This window comes from Lathyrus oleraceus, chromosome 7 (assembly GCF_024323335.1).
Source record: "Lathyrus oleraceus cultivar Zhongwan6 chromosome 7, CAAS_Psat_ZW6_1.0, whole genome shotgun sequence".
NCBI classification, from domain to species: domain Eukaryota; kingdom Viridiplantae; phylum Streptophyta; class Magnoliopsida; order Fabales; family Fabaceae; genus Lathyrus; species Lathyrus oleraceus.
This window is the reverse complement of record NC_066585.1, coordinates 16,192,304-16,204,263: the sequence shown is the minus strand read 5'-3', so window position 1 is coordinate 16,204,263 and position 11,960 is coordinate 16,192,304. Positions and strand designations below refer to the sequence as shown.

Below are 11,960 nucleotides of genomic sequence, written 5' to 3'. Positions count from 1 at the left end.
GAGTGCTACATCCAGAAGTTGCAATGTATTCAACTTCATCAGTTGATAATGCTATGGTTGATTGTTTCTTGTTGGACCATGAGATCAAGTTGTCTCCTAGAAACTAAAAGCTTCCAGAAGTGCTATTGTACGATGATATGTAAAGGAAATAAACTTGATTTTTTATGGACTTTATAAAGAATAAAAGTATGCATGGTTTATGATTTGAATGAAAATTAGTTTATGGTATGATGCAAAAATAAATTAAATTAAATTTTGATGTTTGTTTATGAATTGGACTCAAATATGAATGCAAATGCAAATTCGTTCAAAATATGGTAAAGAACAAATAATGGTGTGGTTGACTTTTGTTGAGTTTTTCTTTAAAGTGTCATATGACTTCTAAAAAATGCCAAAAAAAATGAATGCTAATAATATGGTAAGAAAGAAATAGGTTAAAAAAAGATATGCATATGGATGAAATCATCAAGGGGAAAGATGGGGTATGATAATAGCCCTACAATCTTTGATGGAAAAAAAAGAAGATAAAAAACATATGGCTACGAGTGTGGCGCATAATAACATCATCCCTCAAACTGCAAAATCTTAATTAACCGTCTTTTTCATCAGCGTCACGGGACAATTGATCCAAGCAAGATTTGACCAAATGAACCTTATTGATAAGAAGGTAGAGCTTTGATTATTACAATGATGGATATGAGTTTTCACTCCCTGTGAACTCCGATGCAGTCAAAAGAAATAAATTACGCCTAAAAAAAAAGAGAAAAGGAGCTTGTTAAGTCGAAAACCTGAAAGAGAGGTTTAGGAAAAAAAGGTTATCTTTTGTTGGGCAGAAAACTCGAAAGAGCGGGCCATGCAAAAGTTATGGATTTTAAAAAATATATGCAAAAAAAAGACTGTAGTACGCGACCTAAATCCAAAATAAAAGACGGGAATAATCAACGACAGTCTCCCAGACGCAGCAAAAGTTAGAGAAATCTGAAGAAGAAGGAGACTTGGAGGATTCAGTGTCAACCCATGATGAAACTTGAAGCACTTTCTCAGCCTCAGAAGACCTATCTGCCTCAATCTCAAAGTGGGTAAAAAGGTCAATCAAACAATGAATAAAGCATGAGAGAGTTTCCTCAATGTTGGCGATCATTAGACTATCATTTTCATTTTTAAACTTGTTTGTAAACTTGTGATTTTTAGACAACAATAATGAAATGAGCATGCGTGTGTTTTGAATCAATCCTTTCGTGGTTGTTTTTTCCATTTTTATTGCAAAAACAAAAAAAAGTCAATAATTCTCCCATTCACTTCCCTTATAAAAATTTTATTTAGGCAAAGTTTGGAGGGAAAATGATGAAAATGAAATACCCAAAATTGCTGACATTATGCTTTTAAATAAAACCTTATTCATGATGTAATGAATTGTTTCAAATCCCCAAACACCTAAGATGCAAGGAGTTAATCCCTAATAAACCCCATTTGACCCTAGAAGTTGGTTTTAATTTTTGTACGAAAAAAATCCTTTAATCTTAACTAGGGGCGTGGTAGTCTTTAATTTGACTATGCATTCAAAGAAAAACATCTCATATGAGGATCAACCACATCTTTTTCCCATAAATATCATCCAATGTCGAAGAGATCGTGAAAACTCAAAAGTTCACAGTGGTCGTTCCTCAACTAACCATTAACACGGAAGTCATAACCTTTTAGCAAAATAAAAAAATAGAAAGAAAAAGCCTGCAAGTCAAAACCTGAAAAATGACTTAGGCAAAAATTAGGGATGAAAAAAAGAAAAAAGTCAAAAAAGGTCACTGAAATCCTCAATAGTAGACGAGATTACGTGACCACCTTTTCAAAAATCAAAGGGTCACCAGAGTTCTTGACAAAAACAATATTTTATGACTAAATAAAAGTGAGTGACTGCCAGTTCAAGAAAACCTCATTGGTTCTCGAACCATCACTTTTCCACCTTCAAAATTTTCTTGGAAATTGAATGCGTTTGTCGAATTAACTAAACGTAGGATCAAATATCATCAAGGAGAATGGGTTGGGTTAAAATTATATTTTTGAGCTTTATATCCTTTTGTTTCAAAAAACCATGAACTAACCCACATTACAACATTTAAAAAGACCTAATTAAAGCAGGGTTTATTTTGAAAGAATACTGTAGAAAATTTACGTTAACCTGAGTCCAAATATCTTTGTGAATCATCTTCATTTATGTCATACTATCGCTATCTTCACACTTTGAACGTCTAAGTCAACATTTTACTTAGACTATTGATGCCTTCACTAAACATCACAACGTTGTTTCATTAAACAGCTTTAGTTTTCAAAACTTCCATAAGCATTTCATTAGAATTACCAGTTTTGCAAATCAACATTTAGCACCGACGGAATTTCAATAATGGTCCGATCAGGGGAAATCTCTCCAAGGATCATACTGGGGCATGCCACCTCAAGAACACAGTGAAGTCGGCCCTCTGAAGATCATTCAATCAGAGGTAAACAACTCCAAGAGTCGGTTAATCAGGGGCAGACTGCTTCAAGATTCATAATATTAGGGCAAGGAGTTTTAAGGCCATATTATGATAAGTTGCTTCAAAACATGTATTGAGGTGGATCTCTTCAAATACTCAACAAACTAGGGCACAATAAACTCCAGAGGCGAGTTCTCTCCATATTTCAAGATGCTTATGCAAATCCTACAATACATTAGCACCGATCGAGTTCAAAATGAGTGTTGGGAGATCATTCTAGAACCATCTCCCATGAAATAACCTTTTCCGTTGACAAATAGTTTTTACCATAAAAGAGCTCTTATGTTCAATTTTAACCATCCATGGCCCGCCACATGGGCACTTGTTGAAACATTCAAGTCATCTCTTAAAACATCATCTCGCGTAAATCGTGTTGTATCTCTCTAATATCAAATCATGCATATTATATCATTCATCGTGCATATTCCATAGCATGAATTTATTGTCATAAAAAAGCCTTGTAACACAAGCATAAAAACTAAAAAGCCCAACATCATTTGGCACCCAACATTTACAATCAAAGATCCCGATCTCACTCGACACCTCAAAAGCCCAAAGCCCAAAGTCCAACCTCATTTGGAACCTCTCAAAAGCCCAACCTCGTTTGGCACATCAAAAGCACAATATTGCTTGGCACCTTAGAACAAAATCAAATGCATAGATCAGTCATCATACTTCATTCATTTCGAACACGTGTTGCATAAACAATCATCATACTTCATGCATAAAAACAAATATCAATTATCATGTATAACACGAGTCATGTGTGGCACTCACCCTTAATCCTAAAGAATGTATGTAATCAACACTTTACTTCTTAAATCCAAAAAGACCAACACTGTTTGGAACCCACAAAGACCAGAAAGTTCATAACACTTTTCTTATTCAGAATCCAATGCTCGTTCGGAACTTATTCAATTGCAAATCCAATTCTCATCTGGTAATCAATTAAAGTCCAATTCTCATCTAGCAGTCAAATCCAGTTCTCGTCTGGTAATCCGTTAAAGTTCAATTATCATCTGATAGTTGTCGCGCCATGAATAGTACCTGAGCGTATCAAACACTCGAAGATACAACAGAGTTGCCACCGGACTTTATTTATTCCCGAAGGAAAGGGAAAATATCGATAAAACCCAAGAGGAAGAGAATCGGGTAAGGAAGTCGGTTATGCAAGGGGAAGGTATTAACATCCCCCACGTTTGTTGTACTCAACGAGAACCATTTTGATTATTCTTTGCTCGAATGGGTGTTATTATCTAAAGGTTACTTGCGAAAGGAGAAAAAAAGGTTTAATAATTAGTGTTCTCACCAAGGATTCGAATCCTCGTGCCTACGTATCCTCAAAGTGAAATAAGGAAATCAGAGCTCTGTAGTTCGTAGAACCAAGGATGAAAATGAAAGAAGGGTGATCAAAGTGGTGTTTAAACCAAAGAAGAGATAAAGGTGCTTAGATCAAAAGGGTAATAGAAATGATAGGGGTGGTGTTTAACCAGACAAAGAAATATAAGTGGTGTTTAAACCTGTTAGGTTGTTTGTATTATGATTGGCAGTATTTTGTTAAAACAAGTGAAATAGCGAGATGTTGGACAAGATGTCTTGACATGCTTGTACAACATCATGGCGTGCTGTGGTTTTAAATTCTTGGAAGATTTACTTTTTTGCGTGAGATTAGTGAAGATTCTTTGATGATTAAATTCACGCCTTATGCGGTTCAAAGTACTTATTTTAGAAGCTCAAAGATCAGTTCCAGTTGTGCAATGTTTCCTAAGAATGGTTGTCAAAACATTTAAGGAGACATTAGATCCGGTTTGATTTGATTCTGCAGAAGATTATGCAAACTGGATGTCAAAACATTTAAGGAAACATTAGATTTGATTCTACAGAAGATTGTGCAGAATGGATGTCAAAACATTTAAGGAGACATCAAATTTGATTTGATTTGATCAAATCTGCTGATTATTTAGTCTGAAGCCGATGCTATTCTAGGGCTATTTAAAGGACGATTCTAAACCTAAGAAGATAAATAAGCTGCTGATAACACGAAATTATATCACATTTTAAGACTTAATTTAATTAGATTATATTATCATTTACTTTAATTTATTCCATTTTATCAGATATTATGCAGTATTTCTCTTCTATTTATATCAGGTACCCATTTTGAAGCAAAAGTGAAAAAGGGAAGAAAAGGAGGTGTAAAAAGCAACAAAAAGGAGAGAAAAGGAACCAAAGGCCAAAGCCCAGCCCAAAGCGCACAAGTCACCAATGCTGTGCCTGTGACGGACGTCACAGGACGCGTGACGAGCGTCACGCGAAGTAACCTTGTGACGGACGTCACACATGGTGTGACGAACGTCACACCAGTCCTCTATATTTTTGGCGCAAGGAACTCAACTGACCACGTTGAAGCCCACTTCCACGCACGCTTAACCCTCGGAAGCCTACTACCATGCACGCGGAAACCCTTGAAAAGTGGTTACACCAGCAGCTTATAAATAGCAGCAAATTGGGAACTTCCAAACACACAGTTTTTGCACGCTCAGTTTTGCGGAAGCTCTGCCAAATTTATTTTTCACGCCTTTGCCTATTTTTCTTCCTTTCCAGCATCGTTCACTTTATTTATTTTATTTTGCAAGCTTTATTTTCTTTTTCCCTTGCAATTTATTTTCCCCCGTTCTTAGCTTTTAGATATTTTTCGCGTAGTAGTTTCTACACCGGAAACTACTGTGCAACTTTATACCGGATTTAACCTTACGTTATATTCGAGTTTTTTTTATTTCCTTGATTTAATTTACTGTTTAATTGAAGAATCGAAGAACAAATCCTACCGGCTTGTGGAGGAGTGTTCAAAGACCATTGTATTACGCATTCAGGTTCTTTAATAGTTATTTAATTTTTAATGTTTTATTCTACTGTTTATTTACATTGCCTGCCTGAAATGAGTCTGTGTATGCATGATAATAATTATTATTTAGTTAGCATGTCTGGCTAATTTGCCTAGGTATCGGTATGTAAAGTAAGCAGAATAAGGGGTCAAGACTAAGTCGGTCTATTCAAACTTAAAATTAGAATCAATCTTTTTATGGTCTTAACTTACAGGTTTAATAACAAGATTTTTTACAAAAGTAAAAGACATAAAGAAGTTGAAACCAACAGAGCGAGAGTTTGAGGTTTTAACTGGACAGTGTAAGTTAGTCATTAAATCTATCTCAGGGCGAGAGCAAGTTTTAGAATTAATTAAATTCTGACCTTTTTCCAAAAAGTATATTTAAAGATTGAATGTGAGGACGAGAGTTAAGCATTTAGATTTAATTGTATAACCTAAGTCAACAGAGCGAGAGTTTGAGATAAGGGTGTTTAAAACGGTCAGTATTTTCTTAAAAAGAGTTTCTGCAACTTTATTGTTTTCAAAATATGATTTTTGACTTAATTATAAGTGACAGCAACATTAACATAAGATCATGGTTTCTTCAACAGAGCGAGAGTTTGAGATAAAACCTTTAACCAATAAAGTTAGTCGAAACGATTTATTTTAAAACCGAGAGACCGACAAGGAATTGATTCCCTAGTTTTGACGAACTACATACCGATATCCGTTTTATTAATATTTAATCTAGATATTAGTTTAGCTCTTAGCTCCTTTCCCCAAACAATCAAACATTTTCACCTTAGATTTACGTAGTAACCTTAGATAACGGTACATCGATTCATAAGTCCCTGTGGGATCGATATCTTTTAAAACTACGCGATAGAACTGTGCACTTGCAGTTTGTATCCCATTCTCGACTCACACAGTCGAGCGATCAAGTTTTTGGCGCCGTTGCCGGGGATTTTTATTCAATCGATATCGTAACTCTTCCGTTACGCTGTAGAGACTAAGGTTTCTTTTTCCTTCTATTCTTTCTTTCGTTGATTTGTATGCCACGCACTCGCTCTCAAGGCGAACCGCTCTATTTACGAATCAACGATATCGAACTATATCTCCGAGTCTTACGACGAATTCGGGAATATCGTGCTGAAAACAATCTCCCTCCTATAAACCTTCCTGATATCAAAAACATTTTTCCTTCTTTAACCGAGATGGCAGAACCAGCTCGTGCTCTTAGAGATTACGCCGCTCCATCGCAAGATGAACCGCATTCAAGTATTGCTCCTCCCGCAATAGAAGCAAACAACTTTGAACTTAAACCTTCACTGTTGCAGGCTGTGCAACAGAACCAATTCTCTGGAAATCTTACCGAAGATCCAAACCTTCATTTATCCGTATTTGTTCAATATGCTGACACTGTTAAAGCTAATGGTGTCACTTCAGAGGCAATTCGACTTCGTCTTTTTCCTTTCTCATTAAGAGATAGCGCTAGAAGATGGCTTCAATCTCTCCCTTCCAACTCAGTCACCACATGGAACGAGTTGAAGAAAGTTTTTCTTGCCCGATATTTTCCGCCAAGCAAAACAGCTATGTTAAGAGCCCAGATAAACGGATTTAAACAGAAAGACAACGAGTCTCTTTTCGAAGCATGGGAAAGATACAAAGACATGATGAGACTTTGCCCACACCATGGTTTGGAAGACTGGTTGGTAATTCACACATTTTATAATGGTCTCTTATACAATACAAGGTTAACAATAGACGCCGCTGCAGGTGGTGCACTAATGAACAAACCTTATGCTGATGCTTACCAGCTTATCGAGAGCATGGCCCAAAACCACTATCAGTGGGGAACCGAACGAACAACAGTGGAAAAACCTCAACCGAAAACTGGCATGTACGAGATAAGTAACCTTGATCACGTCAATGCAAAAGTGGATGCTTTGGTCCAGAAGATTGAAAGTTTAAGCGTATCACCACCAACCGCCGTGGTTGCTATAACTCAGAATTGCGAGGTCTGTGGAATCCAAGGCCACACTCCTGCGGAATGTCAACTCTTGACTGGAATCCAAACAGAGCAAGTAAACTATGCTCAAGGAAGCCCCTATTCGAATACCTATAACCCAAATTGGAAGAACCATCCAAACTTTTCATATAAGAGTAATAATGCTTTATACGCACCTGGACAGTCTCCGAATCAAACCCCATCTATACCTCCGGGATATCAGAAACCAAATCCTAACAATAATACCCCTAGAAAATCCAACTTGGAAATCATGATGGAAAACTTTATAGCTTCCCAACAACAAACCAATAAAGATTTCTTAAACCAGAACATACACACTGGCGAACAACTTAAACAACTAGCAAGCAAAGTAGATGCCTTGGCTACCCATAACAAAATGTTAGAAACCCAAATATCTCAAGTAGCTCAACAACAAGCACCTACTGCTGCACCAACTGGTACATTCCCTGGACAGCCCCAACCTAATCCGAGAAGCCAAGCTCATGCAATTATATTAAGAAGTGGAACGGAAGTGGAAGGACCGTCTGATCCAAGGATAGAAAACCAAAACCCTAAGAAATCTACTGAGGAAAGTGAACCTAAGGAAAAGGAAGAGAGTAATAAGGATACCCTAGAAAAGAAGGAACCTTATGTACCTCCACCACCTTACAAACCACCTATACCTTACCCTCAAAGGCTTGTTAAAACCAAAGATGTAGGCCAATTTAGAAAATTTGTCGATCTCCTTAAGCAATTAAACGTTACAATTCCATTTACCGAAGCTATCACGCAGATGCCCTCATATGCTAAATTCTTAAAAGAAATTCTTTCTAATAAAAGGAAACTTGAGGATAGTGAAACCGTTACACTCCCTGCCGAATGTAGCGCTATAATCCAAAACATGCCTCCTAAACTCAAGGATCCGGGTAGCTTCTCTATACCCTGTCACATAGGAAAATTTGTCATCGACAAAGCCTTATGCGATTTAGGAGCCGGAATTAGCGTTATGCCTTTATCCATATGTAAGAGACTGGAAATGGGAGAATTAAGACCGACCAAGATGTCTGTACAACTAGCGGATCGTTCCATCAAATATCCTGTAGGAATCCTTGAAAACGTTCCCGTACGCATAGGTCAGTTTTATATTCCCACTGACTTCACAATTATGGACATTAGAGAAGATGATACTACACCTATTATACTAGGAAGACCATTCTTAGCAACTGCCGGTGCAATCATAGACGTAAAACGAGGAAGACTCACCTTCGAAGTAGGTGAAGAGAAAATTGAATTCATTCTTTCCAAATTCTTGAAAGCACCTGCAATAGAAGATACATGTTACTTCATGGATATCATCGATGAATGCATAAAAGAAGCAGAGTCAGGAGAAGACAAATCATCTGACTATCTTTTAGAAGACAAATCTAAACAATGCTTAGCAATAACACCAGATCCTACGCAGTGTCTTAACAAACCAACCCCTGATTTGAAAACACTTCCCAAAAATCTGAGATATGAATTCCTAGACTTAGAACTTGAACGACCTGTGATAGTTAATGCAGATCTAGGAAGACTCGAAACAGAAAAACTCCTACATATCTTAAGAAAATATCCAACCGCACTAGGATACCACATAACCGATCTTAAAGGAATAAGCCCTTCTATTTGTATGCATCGCATCATGTTAGAAGAAGACGGTAAAACCTCTAGGGAACACCAGAGAAGACTAAATCCGATCCTAAGTGAGGTAGTAAAGAAAGAAATAACCAAGTTATTGGAAGCAGGTATTATATATCCTATATCTGATAGCGAATGGGTTAGTCCTGTACACGTTGTACCAAAGAAAGGCGGCATAACCGTTATTGAAAACGAAAAAGGAGAAACTATAACTAAACGAATCGAATCGGGATGGAGAATGTGCATTGACTATAGGAAACTAAACAAAGCAACCCGAAAAGATCATTTCCCTTTACCATTCATTGACCAAATGTTAGAACGATTAGCTAAACATTCACATTTCTGTTATTTAGACGGTTATTCAGGCTTCTTTCAAATACCAATTCACCCTGATGACCAAGAAAAGACAACATTCACATGCCCTTTTGGTACCTTCGCGTATAGACGAATGCCGTTTGGTCTGTGTAATGCCCCTGCAACTTTTCAAAGATGCATGATGGCAATTTTCGCCGACTTTCTCGAAAACATCATGGAAGTATTCATGGATGACTTTTCTGTATACGGACAAAGTTTCGAAGAATGCCTTGAAAACCTGGAAAGAGTTCTTGAACGATGTGTAAAAGTAAACTTAGTACTTAATTGGGAAAAGTGCCACTTTATGGTACAAGAAGGAATTGTTTTAGGACACATCATCTCGAACAGAGGAATTGAAGTAGACAAAGCCAAAATAGAGGTAATCGAAAATCTTCAACCCCCAAGAACCGTGAGAGAAGTACGAAGCTTTTTAGGACACGCCGGTTTCTACCGACGATTCATCAAAGACTTCTCTAAGATAACTAAACCCTTAACCGGACTATTAATGAAAGATGCTGAATTCATATTCGACGATAACTGTTTAAAAGCATTTCAAACTCTTAAACAAGCATTGATCTCCGCACCCATTATGCAGACACCAGACTGGAATGAACCATTCGAAATAATGTGCGATGCCAGTGATTATGCTGTAGGTGCTGTTTTAGGACAAAGAAAGGATAAAAAGCTCCATGTTATATATTACGCTAGCAGAACCCTGGATGAAGCACAGATGAATTATGCCACAACCGAGAAAGAACTCCTAGCAGTAGTATTTGCGCTAGATAAATTTCGTTCTTACTTGGTAGGAGCCAAAATAATAGTTTACACCGACCACGCTGCTATCAGGTACCTTCTAACAAAAAAGGATGCTAAACCTAGACTCCTAAGATGGATCTTGTTACTACAAGAATTCGACTTAGAAATCAAGGACAAGAAAGGAACTGAGAACGTAGTAGCAGACCACCTCTCTAGACTTGAGAACCTTGAACCAGAAAGAACATCCATTAATGATGATTTCTCGTATGACAAACTCATAGCTACTTTGGAAGAGAACAACTCCGACATGCAAGTAGAAACCACCTTAGCTATATCTGTCATACCATGGTACGCTGATCTAGTTAATTATTTAGCTGCCGGAATAGTTCCACCTACTTTATCTTACCAGCAGAAGAAAAGATTCTTCCACGACATAAAACACTATTACTGGGATGATCCCTTACTTTTCAAAAGAGGTCCCGATGGTATTTTCCGTCGATGTGTACCCGAAGAAGAGGTAGAAAATATAATCCAACACTGTCACTCCGCGCCTTATGGTGGACACACAAGTACATCCAAGACCTGCTCTAAAATCCTACAAGCTGGCTTTTATTGGCCAACTATATGGAAGGACGTACATGCGGCTATTAAGGAGTGTGACAGATGTCAACGCACGGGAAACATATCTAGACGTGACGAGATGCCACAAAATGGTATTTTGGAAGTAGAGATTTTTGACGTGTGGGGAATAGACTTCATGGGACCATTTCCATCCTCTTTCGGTAACAAATACATACTCGTGGCGGTTGACTACGTATCAAAGTGGATCGAAGCTATAGCTTCTCCAACTAATGACACCCGAGTAGTAACTAGACTCTTTAAAAATATAATATTTCCGAGATTTGGCATCCCAAGGATAGTAGTCAGTGATGGTGGATCGCACTTTATATCCAAGGTACTCGAAAAACTACTACTTAAATATGGAGTGAGACATAGGATAGCAACACCTTACCACCCTCAAACCAGTGGACAAGTGGAAGTATCTAACAGAGAAATCAAGCAAATACTAGAAAAAACGGTCGCCACTTCAAGGAAAGATTGGTCATTGAAATTACCAGAAGCTTTATGGGCATACCGAACTGCTTATAAAACTCCCATAGGGACGACCCCATTTAAGCTCATTTATGGAAAATCCTGTCACCTCCCGGTAGAATTAGAACATAAAGCCTATTGGGCTATTAGAAATTTAAATTTGAATTATAAAGCCGCCGGTGAAAAGAGAATCCTTGACATAAACGAATTAGAGGAACTCAGAAGAGACGCCTATGAAAATGCCAAAATCTATAAAGAAAGAACAAAACAATGGCATGATAAGCGTATATCAAGGAAAATCTTCAAGCAAGGCGACGCAGTACTCTTATTTAACTCCAGACTAAAATTATTCCCGGGAAAACTACGATCCAGATGGTCAGGACCTTTCCATATCACTAAAATCTTTCCCAGTGGAGCGGTAGAAATTAAAGGACAATCTACAGAACCGTTCACCGTAAACGGGCAACGTCTGAAACATTATCACTATGCGGAAACCAACGAGGATTCGCAAATTCTACACTTAGACGAAACGCCCCCAGGACTCATAGACAATATTTAACAGTTTCTCTGTCGAGCTTGCGACATTTAAACAAAGCGCTTAGTGGGAGACAACCCACAAATTAATCTGTTATTTTATTATTTTATTATTATTATCATTTCTCTATTTTTCTCTTAA

General features: G+C 37.5%; 1 pseudogene; it reads right to left on the bottom strand.

The window, feature by feature from the left end:
• Window positions 1-6,996: 6,996 nt before the first annotated feature.
• On the bottom strand, window positions 6,997-7,096 carry LOC127109054 (uncharacterized; annotated as a pseudogene).
• Window positions 7,097-11,960: the final 4,864 nt, after the last annotated feature.